At 45.5% G+C, this 26,725-nt stretch overlaps 1 protein-coding gene across 1 annotated transcript in view; it reads right to left on the bottom strand.

The window, feature by feature from the left end:
* Positions 1 to 26,725, bottom strand: part of Pcca (propionyl-CoA carboxylase subunit alpha) — an 842,751-nt gene that overhangs the window by 325,309 nt on the left and 490,717 nt on the right. The gene's annotated exons all lie outside the window — the stretch shown is intronic.

Raw genomic sequence — 26,725 nt, 5'->3', positions numbered from 1 at the left:
AGAGTTTCTCTCTGTGTTGCCTTGGCTGTGCTGGACTCACTTTGTAGACCAGGCTGGCCTTGAACTCAGAGAGATTCGCCTGCCTCTGCCTCCCAAGTGCTGGGATTAAAGGCGTGGGCCACCACGCCTGGCTGGCAGAGGCTTTTTGAAAGCAGTAAGTCTGGGAATGTTTAGAAAGAACCACAAATGTGAAATCAATAAATTCACTTCCCTAAGAGTGAGATGCAAGGCAGCAGAGGCCAGCCAAAACACACACAGGCAGAAAAGACACCAACTTACAAGCCTGAAGAGCCGAGAAACACACGGTTTCCGAGACTGAGACTTGAAAACTACTGATACCTGATGCTGGCTGTGCTGATAGCGCAGACCTGACACCAATGGTTTGCACAACGTTACCTTTACACGATTTTTGGTGAAATCTTTACAGGGTTTTGATGAAACACGGGACAGGGCCAGCAAGGTGGCTGGCAGGTGGAGGTGTTATCCTGACAGGATATGGAATGTCCTAGAAGGCAAAGCTCTGAGTGTGTCTGAAAGTTTCCAGTCTGGCCTATCCTAGGAATAAAAAGGAGCCAGGCAGCTGTGTGGTAGTGTTCTCTCTGCTTCCTAACGGCTGCCTCACTAGCCACCTCGCGCCCCTCCTGTCATGCCTTCCCAGGCGCAGGGGCCCCTGCTGTCGTGCCTTCCCACTGCGAGGCGAGGCATCCACTAGAACCCTCCCGCCTTTTGAGCCAATCTTTGCCAGGTATTTTGGTTACAGCTGCAAGGAAAGTAAGGGCACACCAAATCAAAAATCTGAATAAAGTCCTAATATTCAGAGCATATTTTTAAAATGTTTACAACTCAAAAGCAAATATAGGCAAAACAAAACAAAACAAAACCCTCTGAACAGACATTTTCGCCAAAAATGATACAGAAGAGAACATGAAAGCTGCTTTACCGTATTAACTCAGATCAGCGTGGGAGAGCATGGCAGCAGTGCTTTGCCCCCTCTTTGGCTCAACCCCAAACAAACAAATAAAGACAGCACTTCATATCCATTAGGGCCAAGATGGTCAGAATAATAAAACTTATAGGGCATTATTTTCCTGGGCAGAAATGTATGTATTCATTACGGTGGCACGCGCCTTCAGTGCAGCGCCCTTGAACTGAGTTCAGTCAGAAGAACCCACAGGATGAAAGGAGAAAGCAGACGCCCAACAGTTGTCTTCTAATAACACACACACACACACACACACACACACACACACACACACACACACACACGAAGTAAGAACCTCAGAGTCAACTCTTGTCAGTTAGACAACAGCATTAGCTCTTGAGATCACAGTGGGACCTGCAGCAGGTTAACCCCTCCCATGCCACAGGAACCCCTGGAACTGTCACCTTTCCTCCTGGAACTTCCTTTCCCACCTGGTCCTTCGAGTGTACAGAAGGGACAAGTCTTGAACTGGTCATGCTGTTCTGGGCTTACAGATACTGAAGATGGCTCCTCTGGGGCCTTGCAGTTCCTTAAGCTGAAGGAAGGCCTCTTCCAGATGCCTAGTTGCTGTCCTGGAACCAGGAATTCATAGCTCTCTGCTAACCTCTGCTCGCAGAAGCTGGCTCACCCTGCGCTGACCCCCAACAGCTCTTCTTCGTGGCTCTGCGAAACACTCACTGTCTGAGAAACTGAGAGAACGGGCTATTGCCTACCAAGCAAGCACAGTCCTATTCCAGACTCTACGCACAGAACTAAGCCCATCCCTTCTCCTCAGGCCCCAGTAAGTTGTGACCAGGTAGATTTGTGTCTGGAGCTTTCCTAGTGGTCTCTCTTCCTGTTTGAGATGAGAGGAAAGCCACACTCAGACATCTCTTCTCCAGAGCACAGCTGAGCTCAACCTCACACCAACATCTCCACAACGTCCTGCAGACAGCTGGGGAGATGGCTCAGGGGACAAACACCTGACACACAACATGCAGATTTCCTCAGCACCCACTTAAAGAGTGAGCGTGGTACTGGATATACCTGTCACCCAATCACAGTGGCTATGGAGACGTGACGACTGCTGGAACGTGCTGGAACCTGCTGGAACATGCTGACTGCTGGTCTAGCTCCAGGTTCAGTGAGAGACCCTATCCCAGTGGAATAAGGTGGAAGGCAATAGAGTAGGACACCAAAGTCCCCCTCTAACACACACATACACACATACACACACACATACACACACATACACAAACACACACACATACACACACACATACACACACACATAAACACACACACACAAAAACACACACACATACACACATACACACACATACACACACACATAAACACACACATACACACACATACACACACATAAACACACACAAACACATACACATACGCACATATATAAACACACACATAAACACACCCGTACATACATACATACATACATACATACATATACACACACAAACACATACACACACACACACACACACACACACACACACACACACACACACACCGGGGGGGAGAAAAAAGAAAGAAGGAAAAAAAGGAAAGAAAAAGGGAGGGAAAAGAAAATCGTTGTAAAATCTTTTCATCCTTCAGTGGACAAAGTGCATGTCTTGATCAAATTATCAAAATTAATATCACTAATGTGTGGCAGATACTGTGGACTGTGTGCTAAGCCAAGAACACATCATATTTACCGTCTTGATGAAAGACCTGTAATCTAAATATAATCTTGAGAAAATATCAAACAAATTGAAAATTGAAATCATCCTCTTTTTTAAAATATCAGCTTTCTTCAAAAATGCCCCTGTCACAAAAGTCCCAGGATGGGCCGAAGAACCTTCTCCATTGGAAAGGAGCTGGAGAAAATGCGAGCGTGCTGTGGTAGCACACTGCAGCCTCTAGTGGAGGAAAAACTCAAATGCTGTAAAGCATGTCCGGAGGCAGGTGAGAAAATGGAAGGAACTGCAGATGCTTTTAAAACGCTGTTTCAGTGTTAGATTTCTGACACTGGAAACTGTAGAAGAGAAAGATGCGACAGAGCAACATCGGACGGCAAAGCAGACCACACGCAACGTATCTCCTCGCAGCTCAGACACCAACCGTACACGCAGGGTGGGTACAGATAAGTAAAATAAATGAATATGGCTAAAAGATAAACAGGTGTTTCGGGTACAAGTCTCGCAATCTGTCTGACATTTGACATTATTTGCAAGTTGTTGTTGTTTTTTTTTTTTTTAATGGTTTATAGGGGCTGGAGAGATGGCCCAGAGGGTAGAAGCACTTGCTGATCTACCAACTGACAGGAATTCAATCATACTGGGTGACTCACACCTATAGTTCCAATTCTAGGGGATACACAGTGCTTTTCCTGCCCCCTTGAGCACCTGAATACTCACCTCTCTCTCTCTGTCTCTCTCTCTGTCTCTCTCTCTCTCTCTCTTACTCACTCACTCACACTCACACTCACACACACACACAAATAAAATAAATATTTGCTTATTTTCTTTATGGTGTTTTGCCTAAACAAGAAGAGCTGATGCTTTACTTCTGAATCTCCAAGAACAGGACTGATTTGTATCCTTGATAAAGGAAAAAGGAACTAAGCATCTATTTTATTACATGTATTCAAGTCCTTTGTCTACAAGTAAATATGTGTGTGCCACGTGTGAGCCTAGTGCTGGCAGAGGTCAGGAGAGGGCATTGTATGTCCTGAAACTGGACGGTGAGAGCCACCATGTGGGTGCTGGGAACTGAACCCAGGTCCTTTATAAGAGCAGGTGCTCTTAACCACCGAGGCATCTCTTCAGCTCCCAAAGACCTAATTTGTAAACAATTCTTTTAAACCTTTTGTTTTTCTGTTAAGGGCTTTTGTTGTTGTTTGTTCATTTGTTTGTTGTTTTGGGATTTTTTTGGGGGGTTGTTTTGTTTTGTTTTGTTTTGTGTGTTTTGTGTGTGTGTGTGTGTGTGTGTGTGTGTGTGTGTGTGTGTGTGTGTTTTGTTTTGTTCTTGGTTTTGAGACACGGTTTCACTGTGTAGTCATGCTGTCCTGGAACTCAGAGATCCACCTACCTCTGCCTCTCAAGTGCTGGGGTCAAAGGCGTGTGCCGCCACCACCTGGCTGACTTAACTTATTTTAACTAATGCATTTTGGGGGATTCTTTTTTACCAACTACATATAGATCACTAATATTTAGTGCTACAAAGTAAGCCCATGTATGTCTATATGACAACTCACCGACCTACTTTATTACTGATGTACATTGTGTTCTTCTGTGCCTTTGTCATGGTTAGAGGTCCTGCCTGCTGACATTCTTGTATTTGCCAATGAGTATTGTGTATGAGCTGCCTCAGGCTCACCTTCCTAGGGTTTGTGAGTAAGGAGCCCTAGGGGGCAGGGATACAGTACAGTGTCAGACTGGAAAGGCAAAGGCCAGCACTGAGGAAACCAAGTGTGTGGGGCGTGAGGGGGGGTGGGGGGTGGATGGGGGAGTGGGGGGTGGGGAGGGTGGGGGTGGGGGGCTGTGGGGAGGGTGGGGGGGGGGGGCGTGGGGAGGGTGGGAGAAGAGATCTTCTTGTGCCATCTTATCTTCTCAGGATGCTGTACAATGAATCTCTATCATAAAGAATAAGGAAAATTCAGAGACAAAGAAAACTTGCTAACAGAAACAATCGATGGAACCTCCAAAATTAATTAGTCTTGAGCCAGAAGTAGTATCTCATATGCCTTTTAATCTCAGCACTTGGGAGGCAGAGGCAGGCAGATCGCTGCAAGTTCAAGGCTAGTGTGCTCTACACAGTGAGTTCTAGGACAGCCAGAGCTAAATAGTGAGATCCTGACTCTAAATAAATAATATAATATAATTAGTCTCATCGTTTTCCCATTCACAACCCCTTATTCTTTCATCCTATTTATAAAACATATGCCAAAAAAATAATAATAACATGTAGGAACTGGAGAGAGATGGCTCAGTGGCTAAGAGCACTGGCTGCTCTTCCAGAGGACCCAGGTTCGGTTCCCAGCACCCACATGGCAGCTCACAACTGTCTATCACTCCGGTCCTAGGGGATCCAGTGCCTTTTTCTAGCCCTCATGGGCAACAGAAACACATGAGATACACACACACACACGGGTATAAAGTGCACATACACGTAAAATAAATAAAACTTAATGCATACCATGTCATATCTCTTTCCAAATTTTTTTGTGTTTTGTAAAAATAGAGCAAAGCCAGGAGCAAACATAAGGGACGAACAACAGAGTTAAACTCTCTGGGTGTAAGCTCATGTTTGTATTCCCAGTACTCTAGAGGGTGAGGCAGGAGAGCTGCTGCAAGTTCAAAATCAGCCCCGGCTACATAGCAAGTACCAGGTCACTCAAGAACACCAGGCAGAACCCTATCTCAAAAGCACCAAAAAGACAACTGAGTCCTGATTAATTTGTAATCAGAAGATTTACCTGAAGAACTTGCTGCCGCAGAACACAAAAAACTACGCTTGGGAAATAAATAATACTCTAAATTCCCACTGAACTCTTGACTGTCTCTTAATGGCATATGCTGTCAATGTATCAAGTGGAAGTTGAGGAAAATAAAAGATCTATAGAAAGTGAGCTGAGAGTTGCTGGGTGTGTCTGTGTGCTGGATCTTGGACTGACTTGATTTTGGCTGAGCGCAGACAAAAATTGTTGCCCCAGCTCTCAACAGAGAAGACAGCAGCTCCAAGTTCAAAAATAAAACACGCACACACGCACTAGATGAGCTACCTGGTGACAATTTGTTTTTTGGGTTTTGTTTGGTTGTTTTTTTTTTTTTTTGGTTGGTTTTGGTTTTGGTTTTGGTTTTGGTTTTGGTTTTTCGAGACAGGGTCTCTCTCTGTGTAGCCTTGGCTGTCCTGGACTCGCTTTGTAGACCAGGCTGGCCTCGAACTCACAGCAATCCGCCTGCCTCTGCCTCCTGAGTGCTGGGACTAAAGGCATGCGCCACCACGCCCGGCTCCCGGTGACAATTTGAAGGGAAACAAGATAATTAGGCTCCAGTAACCTAACAGCAGCTGTTGACTCAATTTTCTTAACCAATCTATTTTATTACAACTTATTAACTGAGCGTACGTCACTTATAACCCAACTAACCAAAACAATAGGAAAAGAGGATTAACGAACACAACAAAACTGTAAGGATATCAGTTCTGAGGAGCGATTCTCTCAGCGTAATCAGCAGGATTTCTTCTGCTGGAACCTGGAGTAACCAGAACCTGGAGCCCCGAAGCCTTCCCTCGAGCGGTTCTCTCTAGGAGCATCTCAAAATGGAGTGATGAACAGCCAAAACTATCCCAAGTCTCCAACGAGCCCCGCCTCCAGTTCTGGGCTCATTTATATATCTCCTCCCAGAGTCTGTTCACAGGATCTTTTCAGCTGACAACAATCAAGCTCCTGCACTAGGTGGTCGGTCATCTAGTGGATTAACGTCACATGTTCTCTCACAAGACCGTTCTGATCCCACACTTGGGATCCTAAAATACAGGTTTATCTCTCCTCCACGCAGCCACCTTGTGAATCAAGACAAGAGCTTCAAGCGTTCCTTCACTATGTCCCCTTGAAACTCAGACCTTATTTTCTGTGGTTCCCACTTTCAAAAGGCCGGAGAGCGATGCAAAGTCCCCCAGGTACAAACAGACGCAGTGTGGCTGCCTAGGTACTGTTCTTGGGTCTGGGTCTTTCTGCTTGTGACACGGCTACATGATATTCCCTGGTCACGGATCTTGCTGTTTGATCTGTGATTCCACTTGGAGATATTCCAGAGGCTGCGACGCTCTCTAAACACACCACGCGCTCATGTGAAGCAGCTCAAATGTCCAAGCGCCTCCACCAACGGGCACTTCAAAAGTCATAATAACTTACAGGTGTGAGCATGGAAGTGCCCTCTGCACTCTTCTGCCCCTTCTCGAACTCTGCTCCCTCTTGCTGGACCTTTCTTTTTTTTTAACACTGAATTCTTACCTTGGCTTGGCATTTCTCCATTTTCTCTTCCTTGGCTTTGGGGCTTTTAAGACGACATTCCAAACTCCTCTAGGAAACACAAAAGCAGATTAAAATGCTTCACCATGTCAAAGCTTGGGTTTGCTTAAATCTGTATGTTATTTATTAGTTTACTCAAAGTAGATAAAACGATTTAAATGCTCCTTGAGAAGATACCTATTAAGGAATTAAAAAGACAGGTGGGTAATAAAACTCGTGCCGGGTTCCAATCCTGGGAAATTTTTAATGGACTCTCACATCTGCTCTGTTTCTACCACTGCTAAGGACAGGCTCTCCAACTTTACTGCTGTCTCCAGAAACAGCAACGAACTGAGTGTGTGAAAACAGCTTAATCCGACACCTGCCTAAAGATTTCTCAAAGCGGCACTGTGACCTTTTAGCGCAAGTAGTTCTCTGCTGTCAGGGCACCTCTGTGCCGTAGAATGCCAGGCACATGCCTTGCCCCTCGCCCTTCAGCCTCTCACAGTGACAACCAGAGGGGCAAACCTACCTCAAGTTGTGAGGGCTGAGGGAGCCATGTTCCCTGTAGGCTTCTGTCGTTGGGACCACTGTGCGCAGAGGTGGTGCAGCTTGCTGGAGGAAGTGCTTCTCTGGGAGTGAGCTTTAAAGTCCCCAGCCTCTCCTCACTTCCAATTCACTCTGTTTTGTGTTGGTAGGTGAAGGTGAAATCTCTCAGCTCTCTGCTGTGGCTGCCAAGCCTTCGTCACTACTCCACTCCTTTGGAACGCAAAGCTAAAATACACTCTCTCTTAAGCTGTCTCGATAGTGGTATTTTATCACAGCAACAAAGAGTAACTGATACAGGTTGAAAATAATCTACATAAAAACTTTTTCGGGCCCTGAGCCTAGAAAAGTATAACATGCGTGAGATGTAATTAAGTGTGCATCTAATCAATAAATAGAGGGCTATCTGCATAACACCAAAGTTCCACTAAACAGATTAGTCCAAAATTCAAGGAAGACAGGCAGTGGTGGTGCAAGCCATTAATCCCAGAACATGGGAGGCAGAGGCCCTCGGATTTCTGTGAGTTTGAGGACGGCCTGGTCTACAAAGCAAATTCCAGGACAGCCAGGGCTACGTAGAGAAACTCTGCCTCAAAACAAAACAAAACAAAACACTGCAAAAGGAAAATGTCTTTTTATGTAATACCCAAGCCGTACAAAATAAACAGATTAAGTTTATCTTGGAATGATTTTAAGCAGTGAACTTGAATATATTTCTAAGTATTCAAGAATTTCTTTCTCTCTTCAGGTTAACTACTTTCTATATTTTTCTAGTCCTTGATTTCTTTCTAAAAGGTCTTGATATTTTAGACATTTTAGTTCTTTGTAATTTGAGTTTTACATATTCTTCCCATATAAGCGCTTGCCTCTTAATATTACTTTTGGTATTTACTGTCATGGAAAAGTTTTCACGTTATTGGTTTTCCCTTAAATTTTAATTATTTCCATTCTATAGGTTTTGCATGTTTCAAGGATGACTTTTTAAAGATTTTTTATTTATATATACAGTATTTTGCCTACATGTACACCTGAATGCCAGATAAGGGCATTAGATCTCATTATAGATGGTTGTGAGCTACCATGTGGGTGCTGGGAATTGAACTCATGACCTCTGGAAAAGCAGTCAGTGCTCTTTACCTCCGAGCCATCTCTCCAGCCCATGACTAAGGTATCTTGCATCCCTAAAAAACATAATCTTTACTCTGAACATGGCTCAACATTGGGGATTTTATTTTAAGAAAAAACAAAAACAAAAACAGACACTGCTATTGTGGCATTAATTAGTGGTAAGTAAATCCCATCACTTAATGTACATCCATGCATCCTCGAAATTTTTGAACAACTACACCAACTTAGATTCCCATCAACACTAGAGACTTCCATCTCCCCCACATTTTCTAGTAAACCAAGCTATCAAACAGGTAGAAAATAGTGTTTCTTGGTGCTAGGGCATTAGCTCAGTGCCTGGTAGCACTTACTGCTCTTGCAAAAGGCCCAAATTCACTTCCTAGCACCCATGTCACAACCACCTTCTAGAGAGCCCAAACGCCTGTGGCCTCCATAGGCACCAGGCACACACACAAATACATGCAGGAAAAAAAGAAAAAAAAAAAAAACCATACCCGTATAAAATAAAGATACATAAAAACTGTGAGAAGAAAAGAAATGGGACCATGAGACGGCTCAGGAAGTAAAGGCCCTGCTGTCAAGCCTTATGACCCGATTTCATCTCCCAGGGCCCATACAGTGAAATGAGAGAACCAATTCCCCAAGCAGTCCCTTAATCCCACCATTTTGGATGCAGGGACAGGAGGGTCTCTGTGATTCAAGGCCTGCCTGGTCTACATAGGAAGTTTCAGGGCAGACCAGGGCTACGTGGTGAGACCCTGTTTCAAAACAAACAAGTTAAACGCTACTTAGACTTAGACACCATGATACAGTCTCCACAACAAGGGGGAATCTTCAGGGCTCCAACCATTCTGAGGCTGCTCATGCCCCTGTACCTGTAATTCAGACCCCTCACACGGCAAGTCCAATAAACTCATGGGTCTCGCCAAGTTGGACTTATGCCTTTCACACCAGGGCTCCTGCAGAAGCACGGTATGGCTAAAAGAGAGGGGAGGGCAATGCTTACAACCTAGAACCTGTCAGGCACAAGAAACCAAACCAATGGCGAGTACAGTCATGACCCCGTTCCCTGGACATGGGCCTAAACAAGCAGTTTGACCCAACCCCATGAAACCCCGAACCTGTCCGAGGCGGGGCAATTCCTAGCAGCCCCATGGAAACAACCCAGAATGAGAAAGTAGGGGGGGGGGTGTCAAAGGACATGACAGTGGGTTCTAGAATGCTACCTTCTATCCTGACTGCTATACCCAACGTAACTTTTTTAAGGGAACAGCTGGCAGGTTATGGTGGTGCATTTAGTCACAGCATTCATGAGGCAAAGGCAGGCTGTTTGAGGCCAGGCTGGTCTACATACTGAGTACCAGGCCAGCCAACACTATACAGTAAGACCCTATTATATTCAAAATATCCAAAAATAAAAAATAAAAATAAGAAAGAGTGGAAGGAAGGCTAAAAGGTGATATTGTCTTTTCAGGCTGTGTCAGGTGATGCTGACATTTTAGTGTTGTTTTTGTTGCTGGTACCCCTTTGATCAGTTGCTTGCAATGCACGGCAACGGCTCTACAGACTGGAAGGTCTCGCTGAACGGTGTCTTCATGCTAGCCTGAGTTCCGTGCAGATTTGGAAAACAGTAAAAGGACAGGAAATATTCCAGTAGAAGGTTTTCCGTTTGTTTGCTTATAAACTGGGAGCGATGGTGCCCGTGCCTGTAATCTCACAACTCGGGAGGCAAAGGCAGGTGGATCTCTGTGAGTTTTAAGCCAGCCTTGGCCAAGATGGCCCAGGCTACACAATGAAACTGTCTCTGATAAAACAAACAAAAAAAAGATATTCTAGATTGGTTGGGGTAGGACCCTCCCAGAAGCCATAAGGTTACTCCCAGTGCCAGCAATGGGTAACCTTCCTATGAGTTGTTGGCCAGGGAGGCCCCTGAGGCCCCACACACAAAGGTTATTGACACTGCTGTTGCTTTCTTGCAAAATCTATATTGTAAGAACAAATTTCTGAGCTGGGCATGGTGGCGCACCCCCTTAATCCCAGCATTCAGGAGACAGAGGCAGGCAGATCTCTGTGATTTCCAGGCCAGTCTGGTCTATAAAGCAAGTCCAGGTCAGCTAGGGCTTTTACACAGAGAAATCCTATCTGGAAAAGCAAACAAACAAAGAACCAATTACTGTCAGGCATAGTGGTGCATGCTTTTAATCCCAACAGTGGGGAGGCAGAGGTAGGTATATATCTCTGTGAGTGTGAGGATAGCCTGGTCTACAGAGCAAGTTCCTGGTCAACCAATGCTATTTTGAGAGTACTTAAAGAGACCCTGCCTCAAGACAAACAGAAGAAGAAGAAGAAGAAGAAGAAGAAGAAGAAGAAGAAGAAGAAGGAGAAGGAGAAGGAGAAGGAGAAGGAGAAGGAGAAGGAGAAGGAGAAAAGAGAAGAAAAGAAAAAATAAAATCAAACAAAAAACTACTGAAGATGTGCTTTGATTGCAGGGCATGAAAAAAACAAAGCCAGGACGCGCTCCTTCGTGGCTAGCTGGAATGTGGTATTTAAGCTGTCTGGGGAAGACTGTCCCCATAGCCCTACTCAGCTGTGGACCCTTTGTGCCAAGGGCAAGATGGGCCAGCTGGTGCAATAGTGGTATGGACTGTTTGAGGTGCAACTAACAACTTTTAAGTTGGATTTAATGCCCACTCCATAGGCGGAAGTTCATATCTGGTGCTGAAAGCCAAGACAAAGAACTATGGCTAGTGAGATCATAGGCCCCGTGGGGAAGCAACTGCTGTTGTTTTGTTGAATGGACGCGATGTGCCTGTGAAAGTGCCTCCTAAACATGCGTGTTTACACAGTCTTATTGCCATTGGCCTTGTTTGTGGGAAAACCTCTCCCAGAGGATGGCAGTTGCCAATGGGCACACTCGTAACTGATTAAACTGGTGAGAAAAAGTGGTAGTTGAGGTAACATGACTGCCTGATACTCAAATAACGGTCATGGGCAAATCACCTCTTCTGAGGCTCCCGGGGTCATTGTGAAACAAGCAGGCAGACAGAATGTAAGCGCTAAAGGAAGGGAGGGAGGGCAGTGCTGTGTGGCAGTTTTCCCCTCTGGGCATGACGTGATGCTGTTTTGAACTCTGCACTGGAAGCTGCTGCAAGTAGAGAAGAGTTGTACAGTGGTAGTCGGATCTTCGGTACAGATAAGGAAACTATTAACACTCCCCAGCAGATGGAAGACAGGAGGGCCAGATAGCCTCACCTGAGACTCCAGCTAGTGTGCCGCTGCCCTCTCCCCCCAGCTGCATGTGATCTACAGAGAGGCTAAAGTATGTAAGAAGTGAAAAGTAGGGAGCTGGAGAGGTGGCTGGGCACTTAAGAGCACTGACTGTTCTTCCTGAGAACCTGGGTTCAACTCCCAGCGACCACATGACAGTTCACAACTGTCTGTAATTTCAGCTCCAGGGGATCTGACATCCTCACACAGATACACATGCATGGAAAATACCAATGTACATAAAATAAAAAATAAAATCCTAATTAAAAAAAAAAAAAAAGATATATTGCATGAAAAGAAAAGTGAGCGGGGCAATTAAAAGTGAGACTCCATGGTGACGTTCTGATGAGGCTGCCATCTGTCTTAGTCACCTGATCTACTGCTGGGAAGAGACACCAAGACCATGCTACCCTTACAAAAGGAAGCATTTGCCTGGGGGCTGGCTTACAGTTTCAGAGGGTTTAGTTCAATACCATCACGGTGGGAAGTAGACTTAGTGCTGGAGTAATAATAGCTGGGTGTTTTATATGCTCAGCTGTAGGCAGGAGGGAGAGAGGGGGCAGACAGAGAGACTGGCAGAGGGCCTGGCAGGGCTTGAAACCTCAAAGCCCACCCCCCACTGACACACTTCCTCCAACAAAGCCACACCTCTTAATCCTTCCCAAAAGGTTCACGGGGGGGGGGGGGGGGGGGTGGATAGACATTGGAGCCACCTTCATTCAAGCCGGCACACCGTCCATGATGGGGCAGGACTTTGTAGTGATACAGCTGTTTAGAAGTCACCCATGCTCCTGTAAGTAACCACTCATCTGTGCTCTACAAGCAAGCCTAACAAATTGAGTGGTTTCAACAAGCTGGATTGCAGTGAACTTGCACTTTACTCTGTGGCTGTGATCTGCCACAGGTAAACAGGCACTTGTTTGTGTCCTCACAAGAAAAGCTGTACTCCAAATTAGGTGGCCTGGGAGCCTCTGGGCTGCTAGCTTGTCTCCATATCTCATCTCAATGTAGAAATGCTGGGGTTACAGACATGCCCCGCCTACACAGTCTAAGGTGCTTCCTTGGCTGGAGTCCATAGATACCTAAACAAATCTGTAAGGATAAGAAGACAATATTTACCTGAGAGACTCAAAAGCCTCTATAGAGTATCTTAGGCAAACAGAAGATCAACTACCTTAATCTACAAACAAAGAGCCTTGAAGCTTAGGGCAGGGGAATGACCTTAAATACACCAGAGACACCGACTCTAAGAAGTCTCAGTAGTTCAAACTACTTTTACGTTCAAATCTGTGTTCCAAGAAGAAAGCACATTATATATGTAAAACCTGTATCAAAACTAGTGACAGAGCACGCCACACACCATCTCAGTATCTTCTAACAGACAAGCACCAAGGAGCGCTGCAAAGCCTTGGCATCTTCCTGATGCCAACACAGTCACAGCCCAACAGCCGCCTGGATCCAGAGAAAGCAGCCACACAGAAGAGAGGTCTGACAGTAAGGGCAACTTTCCTTGACACTATCAATAGCACACACAGATAGGTAACAATGGGGCATTGGCAAAACCTACAGAAGGAAGTAAATAGTTGAAGAAAAGCAGGGCTTGGCAGGACACACCTGTAACCTTTAACTTCTGTTAACTCCTGTAAGAACCATCTGCACAGCAAGTTCCAGGCCAGCCTTGACTGAGTGAGATCATATCTCAAAATTAAAATTAAGAACTGGAGTTAAGATTTAAAATGCAATGCACCATCATACTGGTATCTGCTATGGAAAATATGAGATACCTATTTTATGTTCTAGAGATGTTTTGAGTTTACCAGTGTGAGGGAAGCCGTGTTAAGAATCAGGGCATGGACACTGTTAACACACACAGAATAAGAACTGCAGCCAATTTAACAACATGGCCAACGTGTGAGAGAAAGAGACACCAAAGCTTTACATTGTGGCTGTTGGAAAATGACTGCTTAGAAAGGTGAATTGTTCCTCAAATTGCTAGCCACGTTTTGTTAATGTGCTACATTGAAGGTAATTATACTCAATTCTCTGCTGTTTTAAAATCGATACTTTGACTCTACGAGAGCACTCCGTTATTTTTAATAACTGAAAATATCTACATTTCTCTTTGGTGTAGGCGTTTAAAAACAGATAGAAATAGAACACACAGAGAAATCTTTCTCAGGATGACAGCCAATTTGAAAACTCACACCAAAACTAAACCTTGGGGTAAGACTAGTTTCCTTTCTTTAAGAGAAAAGAGACAATACCACTGAAGTTTAATCGCCTTTCCATACAATATGTCCTTTCAGTTTAAGATAATGCTTTGCCCTTATCTTCAGTTTTCAAAATGCCAGGAAAACCTCTTTAAAGCTTTTCTAGGAAAGAGAAAGAATACAAAAATTTAAATGGTTTGGTAAGTCCAGATCCAAAGTGAAAGCTTACACTTTATCTTTCCTACTGTCTTTTTTGGCCAGGAGCAGCATTTATCCTAGCGTCCTAAAAGGGAGAAGAAAAAGGTCAAAGCGGTGTCACCAGCAACACATATTTGAAAAAAGGGGAAAGAATTGAGAGAAGCACCATTCCAAATCACTGAGGAGTGGGCCCTATATTAATATATACTGCGCGGAATGCCGGATCTTCCTCATGGAGGGATGAAGGCCCCTGCGAGGCACTTCTAATTAGAGAGGATTACAAGGGAGCCCAAGGAAAGGCAAGGGCTCCATAAGGTCTAGGGTCTCAGGGCAGTCCCCTTCCTGCAATCCCACAACCAAAAAAAACCAGCCACACAGCTAAATGCAGGAGTGCGAGTTCTTCAGGTGCCAGTTGGGTTTCCTCCTCCTCCTCCTCCTCCTCCTCCTCCTCCTCCTCCTCCTTCTCCTCCTCCTCCTCTTTATGAATTCGTATTATTTTTAAAACACTTGACACATGTTTTAAATACTTACATGGCTCCTCGGTTTCAGGAAACAGTGTGTGCTCAGCTGAAGGGTAAAAGCATGTAATGAGGAAGTTAACAAGGGCTGATATTTTTTTTTACAACATTCTTTAAAACTGAAAAGCCTCTTTAAACACCAGGAACAGCTTAAATAATTCACTCCGGCCCGAGGGTTCCATGCGGACAGTTCTAATCTCTGGTCTGTTTCAGCCATGACAGTAGGCCCAACAAGACTGCAAGACTCCAGGAGTCACCTATGCCTGTGCTTTCTGGCTTCCAAGGCACACCTCAGAGGGCTATAAGTGGCTGGCTCCACATGGCCACAGTGGAGCGATGGAAGTGCGGCCCTTTAGGCCTGTGGTGACCCCGGAAATGAGTCAGACCACCTCTCTACAAGCTTCCACAGGCTTAAGGGCTGCAACTGTGGAAAGCAAACCAAGCCTGGCCAGTCTGGGGGAACGCACGAGTAAGGGCGGCTGGGTAGGCTACCCTTGGCCCACCGCCCCAGCCTTGGCCATTGTTTTGTCTTGGGGAGTTGAGGAGAGCTGCTTGCTCTCTCCGGTCCTTCACATTCCTTGGGGTCTGGCAGCTGCGAAGCGCAGGGGGAGCGCGAGAAAGGGGCGCGGGGTGCCCTTCTGGCACGGCAGGCTGGCCAAGGCGGCACCCCGCGGGCGCACCTGCCCCGCCCTCCTCTGCGCGCCGGCCCCCGCTGCGCGGCTCAGGTGCACGGTACTCGGAACGCTCCCAGCCAGCTAACGGGCTGAGCGCCCTCCGCCGAGCCGGCCTTTCCAGAACAGGACCTAGTGCTCCCAGGAAGGGAGTACGGAAGAGGATTCCGCCCTGCTTCACTTCCAGACTTGAAAGCCCGAAAGCCGTCGGTTCTGCACAGAGGAGCAGTCGGGTGCGCGCTACCAGCTGCTGCACGAAAATAATTGTTCTCGCACGCACTGTCCTGTCCTGCGCCCAGGGACGGACGCACGTGCGCGCACGCGAACACACACACACACACACACACACACACACACACACACACACACACACACACACACGCCTCTCTCGCTGGCCAACCTTAGTATTCTGAGCATGCAGTTTTCAACAACTTGCTTGACACAATAACAAAGACATTTAAATGCCAGGACGCAGACTTCACTTTTTAACCTGCTGAGAGGAGCTACTTTCAAAGCCTCCCCACCGAGAATAAACTGACAAAAAATATGGGGTGCACTTATAAATTAAACACCTTACCCTCAAAGCAACGTTTGTTAATCAGGTTTCTAAAAGAATAGCCATGTCTGCCTTTCTATTCACCCAAATAATGTGCCAAGAAGGAACCCCCTCACACGGGAGAGAGCTGGGGAAAATGAATTATACCCATAGCTAGTAAAACTCATCTTAAATCAATAGAACACCACTTGAACTTGAGTTTCCATTGTTTCACCGGACCATCAATGTTTTTAATTAAACAGAGCTACCCTTTCTGCTAAAACACTACATAAAAGGGTTAGGTTTCTACTTTTGTTGAGGCAGCTGCCGTTTGCTGGCTCTTGTGTTTGAGCAACAGACTGTTCAATAGAAGCGAGAAATAGCTCAACGCGCTCTTAATAGACCTGTTTCCACAATGTACCTTGAAAAGGAATACATTGTGTTATTGTGTTAGTTTGCTACAAACCTATTAGAAGAAAAATAGCGTCCATCAGGTCTAACAAAACGCATTTGTATTATACGCACTTATCTGCTTCAAATACACTTCTTGGCACAATGTCTAGGATTCAACTAGATCATCAGGAGCTGGAAAGAAGAACACATACCAGTTAGGCAATGATACACAAGCTAAAAATAATAATAACGACGGTCTACGCCGGCGGTGATCGCGACTTTTTGTTTTTGATGAAAATGCAAGCAGCCCTACTTTACTTGAAAATACATTACAAACTTGAGGTTTCTTCGACAAAAAACAAAATTTAAAAGATTTGTTTCACATCAATATTGATCCAGATCCCACAGTTGGAACAAATCTGATCCACTTTTGATAACAACTTGTTTCGGAGAAGGACTTCAGGCAGAAATATAGCATTTTAAAAGCAGAATTAAAGCGCACAGAGATCCGGGTTCTTTAGGGAAATGTGTGAAACAAACAAATCGAAAGCGAGGGTTCCAGCCAAGAGGTTGCGGAGCAGCGCTGCCTAGCAGCCAGAAGGGAAGCACTTCTTGGGAAATGCTCTCTTAAAAGTGAATTTAAAACACATTTTTATGGCATTCTGAACAGAGAGTGAGACTTGCAGCACAGAAATAGGTGGCATTCCTCGACAAGCCTGCTGCCTTTCGTACTTCAGACTTTAAGGGAGAGAAGAAGAAGAAGAAGAAGAAGAAGAAGAAGAAGAAGAAGAAGAAGAAGAAGAAGAAGAAGGGGCAAATGATGAGGCTAACTTCACCCAGACAGCTTAAAGTGGTATCTGGTCCATGAGGGGCTCTTTCCCCCCTGCAGAAAGCCACTGGATGTGATTTCCACCTGCATGCCCAATATTTCTTGTTCAGGTGCAAGATTGTTGAGGACACATGAGAATGATAGGTTGCTTGTTAGTTAGTTACCTCAACAGAGAGAGAAGGAGGAAGAGAGAGAGACAGAGGGGGGGAGGGAGGGAGGGAGATTACAACAGCATCCTATATGAGGTTTACATTAAAAACTGGAAGCCCAAATAATTCATTTGTTACATTTCCAAATTAATAGAGGATTTAGAAAAATGTTCTCCTGTAACTTTAGACAACAGTTGCTACTTTAACAAAATATCTGTATTAGACTCTTCCCAAAGGTAATTTGAAGTCAAGTGGCTGATGTAACTGCTCTCTTCATTTGGAACATTTTCTCAAGAAGGGTGTGTGTGTGTGTGTGTGTGTGTGTGTGTGTGTGTTGGATGGTAGCTTAGATATATGTGATATTTTAAGACTTTTCACTAACATCTCATCTCTACTGTATGCAAACCTAGTTTTAAAAGCAATTTTATTTTTATTTTAAAAATAGAAATGAAATCATTAACCCCAAATTGCAGATTACAAAATTAGTTTCTCAGATGTATAAGTTTGACAGAAAGGTAGACATTTTCAGGTTAAGAAAATTTTAATTTACATATATACAAATACACCAAATATGAGAGGATTTTTTTTTAAGTCAAACTTAAAAAAATTTTTTTCTTTTTTTTGGTGGGGGGGGAGGCAGAGGCAGGCGGGTCTCTGTGAGTTCGAGGCCCGCCTGGTCTACAAAGTGAGTCGAGGACAGACAAGAAACCCTCTCTCAAAAAAACAAAATGGGAAGGGGGGGCTGATGTTAAGTTTTTTTAGTGGATTATATTCAATGTATTTCAATTTAAAGAGATTTTTTTGAATAAGCAAATATTTACCAAACAGAGCATTCCTTCCCAGCAAAGGAAGAACTTGTCTTAAAGGTAAACTGTAATATGATTCTCTGTGTTGTGCATAAAATCTTGAAGATCTCCAGCTCCCAGCCCTTGCAAAGGACCTTCAGCAGAATGTGAAGCATTTCTATTTATTTCTCTACAGTTAAAAATATGCATTATAATTTGTTTCCATAAAAAATAAAATAAACAGAATTTCTATTAATCTTTACATTTTCCCTAACAGTGAATCCTTTTTCATTGTTATTTCTCACTACTGACATCTAAAAAGGAGTAACCAATACAATATTTTTTAAAGTTACTGTCATTCGTCCTAAGCAGCATCTAACTTGAAAGATTTTGGAAACTGTGATTTCAAAGCATTTACATGTTCTTGGTTTGCCTCCTCCAGTAAATAAATGAATTATCATTTCAAATTTTCCTTTTGACTTCATTTGCCTTTTAGCTTAGAGGTAAGGGAAATAAGTGGGATCAAAATGTTTTAACCATTTCTGCCATACAAGATTATTTTAGTGCCATTCTCTGCTGTTGTGTCTGGAAAAACTGGTGACCAAGGCCACTGCCTGCAGCCCCAGACCTTCAGCTGGGTCTACCCTGGGCACAGTCTGCAGAGGGAAAAGCTTCGGCCTCAAAACTTGATTAAAAACAGCCTAACAATTTCTGCACCATTAAAGACGTGTGTGGTTGAAGAAGCCCAGTAAATTGCTTCAGAGAGGAGGAGCTGAGGGGATATAGAGGGAGGGCAACAGCCTGCATCACATACCCCCAAAACCCACAGCTAAAACTCACTTCGCAGGATTTCAATGCTGATGAGGAGTGATTCTCTCTTGTCATTTGTCACCTTAATTTAAAAGGAAAAAGAACACACAGCAGAGACCTATAGTCAGATTTGGAGATGGTGGGCTTGTTTTGAGTAACTAAGAGTCCTTTTGTTTTTGCATTTGGAAAATATTTCAAAATATACTTCTGCCCTTAAAGTCACCTCCTGGAAGGCATATTTAAAAAGAAAAAGCTCGGGAGGAAAGTGAACCAGGAAAAGGATGAAACGCAGGTTGGTGAGTTAAACAGAGGTTTGTTGGCGTCCTCTGCATGATGTGTTTTTTTTTTTTTTTTTTTTTCCTGCCTTATGATGATTTTTAGATTTTTTTTTTAAGTAGCAAAACCTAAAGACATCCAAGCCGGCGGACTCCAGTCATGCACAAAAGTGGGAGGTTTCTGACAGATTTCAATAATAAAGTGAAAATGCTGCCTCTAAGTGACTGTGCTTTAGTTTGAAATCCGATGCCAGAAACTGGTGAAATTTGTTACTTTTTTGTGTGGGGCTCAGGAGGAGGAAAATATGATACATTGGGGGATTTTACAGTAGAGCTGTGTTTAGTTTTAATTTTCCTGTATTTTAAAATAAACACTTTGACCAAAGCATGTTTGATCTTTGCAAGAAGGAGGAAGTATACATTGTAAAGGAATGTGCAGCAGTTGGGTATGAAAATGGGGCTGTGACTCACAGCTGCAGGCAGGAAAAAAAAAAAAAAAAGGCGTCGTAGTGTCAGCCAGAGGTGTTCAGTCTAATAATTCAAGCTGTAAACTGTATCCCCTAAAATTACCTACATAATAAATCATTGTGAGAAGAAAAAAAGGTTTGGATTGAAAAGTGTAAGTGAAACAAAATCCTCAGGGGTTCACCATACTGGGACCTATTGCACTGATACAAAATGCATGTGAAATTATTTTGTCCAAAACTTTAAGAATTAGAATAATGCTGAAAATTGTTCTAGCACAGTTGCTTTTTTCTTGGTATACATCTCAACACATCCATAGATACCCTGTTCCAGAAATGGGTTTGCATATTTTTCCCTCTCTCAATCACACAGCCGAAGTGTTTTATTTTGTGAGACATCCCACCTATTAATACAACTTGGAGGGGGAGGTCAAAATGGCTGTTTAAGAAATCAGTTACAACTAAAGTATCAAACACATATCAAGAGTAACGGGGGCAGATGTCCCTCTGAAATTCTTATATTTCAGTGCTCCTTATAGGTACCAAAGAAAATGCTGAATTCATGTGAGCTGGTGAGTTAGCTTGCCTAGACGCAGTGCTCCACTGGAAAACTCCGACACTGCGGTTGGTAAAGCTCCTGCCAAAGCCTACAAGCTTGAGAAATGAGAGCAGTTGAGGGGTAGAATGCACCAGTTCGGAGTAGAGAGGAGCTAAGAGGAGGCTGGGTGCCCAGAGAAAAGATGCAATTGTCAAGGAGGAGTTTAAGGACAAGAACATACAAGTCTTCGAAACAATAAGATTGAGGAAGTCAAGAAACAGGCTCACCAAAACCACATTGAAACAATTTATTTTATAGCATTCCCCCTACATTTCCAGAATTAGTGAGCAGAATTTCGAGCCACTCTGAGAACACAGGACTGTTCTTGACGGCTCTTTCGCTTGTATGAACACTGAGAGGGAGGAAACGTAAAATCGACACATGAAACTCTAAGTAGGGGGAAAACGACAACACACACACAAAACGAAGGCTGACTCAGAGAAGTTTGTAATAAAGATTAGCTGGAGAAAGGAAGTCCACAGCAATTAAAACCTCGAACCTGGCTCATTAGTATTCATGGCCCAGTGTCCAGCTCTTCTGTTTATCTTTCTCCCAGGATCAATATCCTAGCAGCTTGGGCCTGGGAGGAGCCCAAGTCCGGCCCTGCGTGAGCCTGACCTTTCACGCCCTCCCTACAGGTCAGAGCACCCGTCAGAAACACCGGCCAGCACCGCATCCTCGCTCATTAAATCCACCATTCTTAGGGCGTGTGGAGGAGTGGTGGGGTTGGAGTGAGGTATGGGGCCAGGGAAGAGGGGGCTGGAGACAGTGGACAGACAGAACCGGCCAACTCCAAGGGTTTCAGGAAACCACACTAACCGCTGTGGGCCCACTGGGCCCAGAAGACAAAGCTAAAAATCTAGTGTGGTATGCACCAGGGCAGACGCTGCAAGAAGCCCTGCCTCTGCTCTGGGCCAGGGGCTTTGCTGGCACCGCAACAGGTTTTTGGATTTTTACGGGGAAAATAGCAGTAGAAGCCCTTTGGCTCCAATCAAAGGGAACTCAATGCCCCCTTGAAGCGGCACCGCGTCAGTACTCCAAGCCTCTGTCGGCCTTGGAGGAACAGCTCAGAGAGAAGCTTAGAGAAGCATCCACTACTATGGTTCTATCTCGGATGTTGCTAATGTTATTTCTATCCCCACCCGCCTCCTTCTCTAGCGACGCCCGCTCCATTCTGCTCTCCAGGGGCTAGTGACTTGACTTAGCCTCTGGAATATGAAACAAGAGCAAAACAGGGCGTGGGGGAAGAAAAGATTAAGCCAAAGAGTTATGGGGTGGGGTACTTAGCCCTTCACCCCAGAACTGACAGAGGAAGGACCTCGGCACCACTGCCTTTCTCACTCCCCGCCCCCACACACACACACAACAGGAGAGCAGAGAGCCCAGCAGGTGGGCAAGACGATGTAGCCCTTCACACTCCCCGGGGATGGGCCTAGGAATGCCAACCGCAGGTAGTCCCCTTCCCCACTCCTCATGCAGCTGCCGCTGCACACACACACACACACACACACACACACACACACACACACACACACACCCCTCAATCCCAGTCTGTAGATTCGAGACATGGGCCTCACCTATAAGGTCGGGCAGTGGACCCTCCAAAGCTAGTTAGGTGAGTGCAGAGCGGGCCTGGCACCCTCCTAGGACGCTGGAGGTGGTGATGGGGGAGAGGGGAATGCGAACACTCTCTTGCTGGTCCTGTGCCACCCAAGCGCCATCTCTGCGACTTCAGGTCCTTTCCACTCGTGAGTGAACCGGTGGTGGAGAGATTCGGAAGCCGCAGGAGGGGAGCGTCTGTGAGGTGGATGCAGCGTACGGGCAACGAGAGTGCGAACGCCGCGTGCCTACGTGGGTGCGCAGCAGAGTAAAAGGGAATCCCTCAAACCCTGACTGAAGTCTGTGCTAAGCCAGGTGGGCTGGAGGGATGTTGCACCCAAGCAGAAAGCAGACAAGGAGGCCGAGTGTGGCCTGTTCACAAGATTCTCTGCCCTGGAAACAAAAGGAAAACGAGGTGGGCGGAGGGGGGGGCTGGGGGGGAGAGGAGGGCAGGCATAGTGGCCCCAGCGTCCATAGTTAGCACCTTGCACCTTGTAGAGGCGTGGCATCCAGGGGGTTGACTTGGCTGGGAGCTCCCCTGTCAGAGGTTTCCACAGCGACCATTCAGAGACCAAGAGGGCCTTTTTGCCCCTGGTTACCCCCAGCCTTGACCATGAACTCAGACACTTGGGCTGCCCTAGTCAGGGTTACAGGCGGTCTGGTTTGTTACACTCTTATCACCGCAGCTGCCTTCACTTCCTCTGGGACTCAGAGGAATGGGCTTGAGGTTCTCCATCTACTCTGTAAAGATCTAGATTTTTCCCCAAAGTTTAAAAAAAAAAAAATCCAGCACCAATCAGCTGAAGAAGGGGTTTTTGGAGAGAGAGGGTTGTGGGGTGGGGGGGATAAATGACATTTCTATAGTCTTGCTTCTGAGCTGCTGGTTAAAAAATAGAAACCTTTCATTTTGGCCTGTTTACTGGGGTAGCACTAGGACTTGAAGCTGCAAGTTTCTGGGCCATCCATCATCAGACTATAATCAAGTATTTATTGAACCCCTATTTTGGATCTTGAGAGGAGCCTGCCATACACGTTACTATTTCAATCTTTGTTTTGTTTTGTTTTGTTTGTTTTTCGAGACAGGGTTTCTCTGTATAGCTTTGGCTGTCCTGGACTCATTTTGTAGACCAGGCTGGCCTCGAACTCACAGCGATCCGCCTGCCTCTGCCTCCCGAGTGCTGGGATTAAAGGCGTGCGCCACCACGCCAGGCTCTCAATCTTTTTTTTTTTTTTTTTTTTTTAAATAAAAACTTTATCTGAAATTCAACCAATTCTTGAGGAGGTGTTATTCTGAGACCTTTACTTCTTAACCTTTGGAAGTGGGCCTGGCGCCCCTGGAGTTATTTCTGTGACAGAATTTAGGGGAATAGTAGGGTCTGAAGACTCAGATCCTACATTGCATACTTGGTAAATCTCTGCCTTCTGTGCCACTTTCCTTAGTTCCACCAACCTACCCAGACGAGATCACTTTGGAGGCCCCAGGCCTTTCTAGTCTAACACAGCGATGCTGGCGAATAGCACAGAGCTTGGAGAAACCCGAGCTCCGGGTCCAGCCTGTGATCTGCCCTTGATCTCATGGTTTTGTGCGGAAGAAAAAAAAAAGGAGGAAAAAAAACCCCACTTGAGACTGAAAACATCCTTCTGAAAAAGAGACAAAGGAGATAGGGGGTGGGGTGGAGGAAGAGCGAAGGTGCCGGCAAAGGGGAGAGGAAAGGGGCCCCCGGGCAGCTAAGTAAGGATGGTGTGACGGTACCAGGGTGGCATTTTCTCTACAGGAGTCCCCGCAGTGTCCCGACTCAGGCTGCCTCCCCTCGCCCTAGCTGCAAGCAGAACCCAAGCGGCCTCTGAGCTGGGAATGACCTCCTCCCTGCCGGGGACTTCGGAGGACATCACTGAACTGGGAGAAGCTGATACCCACGCCCGTTATCCTTGTGTCCATTAATAATGCAGCGAGGATCACGATAATTAATAATAATAATGATGGGCCTCCCGAGGGAGCTCCAGCTGCCTCCGGATAAAGCGAATCTCGTGGTGAGAGGGGTTTATTCGGTGCAGGATGGAGCTGAGCGCGAAGGGAGCGGGCTTCTGCTCACTGAAGTTCAAGTTGACGGCGGTGGCAGGCAGAGGCGGCCAGTCGTCTTCCACAGCCAGCGCAGCTCTTGGGCCCTGAGGGAGGAGGACCAGCTTCATCTGTGAGGTTCTTGAAGTCAAGGCGTGGGCAGGTAGCATTTAGGCCTGTTTTAGAGTTGGGGGTGAGGGGGAGGGAGGGAGGGAGGATTCGGACCTCTTCACTCACCTACCCACCCCCACTCCCAAAGCCGTTTGCTGGCCGGCTCTCCGGCTCAGGTAACAGACTGCTGCACCCTCTAAGTACAGCGATTCTGGCATCTTCTGCACTCCACGCAAACGCCATCTCCCTCTTTTCTCGTGTCAATTCGAAGGGCTAAGAGAGAGAGAGAGATCAAACAGGGAGACTGGACCAAGCCATTCGGTTGATGGCTTGTAGACAAAGCCTAGAGGCGAGAGGCACTAGGGACTGCAAGACATTTTGCTAGAAAGCCTTTCCCAGGGGCTCCATTCCTCCTAGCGTGGAGTAGGAAAGCACTTTCCGGCCACGGTCTTCCTAGCCCTGCCCCATACACGTTGTATTTTCTGCTGAAATCTAACAACAGCGCCCTAGACTTAAAGCGAGCTCCCCAACAGATTTGGAAAGCAATTAATTGTACTACCTTTGAGAGGATCCATTTTTTTTTCTCCTCCCATCTTCCTGCAAATAGGAAGGCCTCAAGGCCTTGTGTTGATGCTCAAGTTGCCCTCCATTCCCCCGCAACGAAAAGGTTAAAATATTTTAAATAGAACCATTTCCTTCTTGCCCACAAAAATGAATATTTAATCTGACTCTTCTGCCTACTCCATCGGTAAGGGGCTCGCTCGGCAAAACCCTCACAGCTTATGTGTTCAATAAACTCTCCCAAGGCTCAGTAACATATGCCAATTATTTTAATAATTTTGCTTAATATTATTAGGGGTTATAAATTTGATTTTAATAGAGGGTTGATTGCTTCAGAAGTTGGCGCTTAGGCAGCTTGCAGGCCGCTGGGGAGGTTAAGCCTGACACTGGTCACCTTGAGTATCACAAGCACACACACACCAGGCTGTGCTCCCCAGTGGCCACTGAACAGGTAGTGTGGCCTGTGGGAGGTCAGTGTTGTCCTCTTCCCAAAGGTCCTTGGGGCTGTCATTCCTGGCCCTGTGGCTCAGCCCAGGGCAAGGAGAAAGTAGCAGGAGACTGTCTTCTGCGCCATTTGCAGAGTACTCCAGCCAGCCCTGGGCTGTGCAGGCACCTCGGGTCTTCTCCCTCCCTGGGAAGCAGCTCCCCCTTGCTTAGGAGCTACAGGGACACCCACTGGGGAGGGGCCTTGATAGTTTGGGAACTGAAAAATAATGTCCCCATCCCTACCCTTTTATTACTAAAAGTACTTTTGCTCTCTTTACAGCATCTTGCTTGAAAGCTTACAAACTCCTGTCAGGGCAGGAAGCACAGTTGCAGAGGTTCTAGGAAACGTGGTGTTCCTATTCCCTTCCTTCCACCTGGCAAGATTAGCCTTTGCTGCTTTCTGTTTGAGCCCGCAGAATGGATAAATCTCTATCTATGGTGGGGGGGAAAAATCAAAACATGTTCTATTCCTATTTATTACTTTCTCTTGAACACCACTGCAGAACTGCTTCCGATAAACAGGATTTATTGAGCAAGCTCTGCTTAAAATACCAAGGAGGAAAAAAAAAAAAAAAAAAACAAAAACAAAAACTGAGCCCCTTTAAACTGTAATCACTGGGCCAAGTTCAAAAACAAAGTACTCCGCTCAGTTTTTTAAACGTGCAATTAAAAATAACTGTACCTCAGCTTTTCAGAGGGAGGGAGGGAGAGAGGAAGGGGGCAGGGTAGGGAGGGAAAACAAAGGATAAGGAAATGTTTGGTGCTCTTAAAGGCTGCCCAAATAGCTGGAAGAAAGAAAGGCATTCCCGTAGATAATGGAGGCATTAGACACTCTGAAGGTCCCTGCGCCATTCCTCATGGGGGCTTTCCAAAAATTTAATTCATCCCCAGCTACCAAACAAAAGGATGTAGAAAATAATTTTGAGACTTACTGCCAAAGGGGCAGTTTGGCCCATTCTCTGCGCATAAATAGCCTTGCTCCAAAGAATGCAAGGTGGCACTTTCCCCACACCCCCAGCCCAGGCCTTAAGCTGCATCCTGCTCATTTTCTTCAATACCATTGCTAGAGGGAAAAAAAGGATGGTCATGCAGTTTCAACACATTTTATTATATTTCTGTATGCATTACTCTCAAAACATCACAAGAAATGATCAAACCACTTAAACCTTCAAATAAAAAAATCTGAAACAGTTTATGCCCACAAATTGTACATATTTATAGTTAAGAAACATTCTTTATAAATATTGTTTCCTCTGTAGCAAGTTAATACCATAATTTAATTACAAATGGATAAATATGGTAACAGATATTTACAAAGGGGTGTTATTACGGGAAAAAAAGCTAACGGCACAACGTTTACTCCCACCCACCCCCCAATCTTTCATACAGGAACTAACAAATCGAACTCGCAAAAGCACTGAAACATCACATGTAAACCCAGCTAACAGAAAAATACATTCACAAGCGTTGGTGGTAATGTGTGCTGTGGGTTGGTGTGCTGAAGAAACAGAAGGGACTTTGGCACGGCTCATTTTTTTCCAGTCTATAGT

Source organism: Acomys russatus, chromosome 18 (assembly GCF_903995435.1).
Source record: "Acomys russatus chromosome 18, mAcoRus1.1, whole genome shotgun sequence".
NCBI lineage: Eukaryota > Metazoa > Chordata > Mammalia > Rodentia > Muridae > Acomys > Acomys russatus.
Note: the sequence above shows the minus strand (reverse complement) of the source record. Positions and strands in the feature narration are given on the sequence as shown.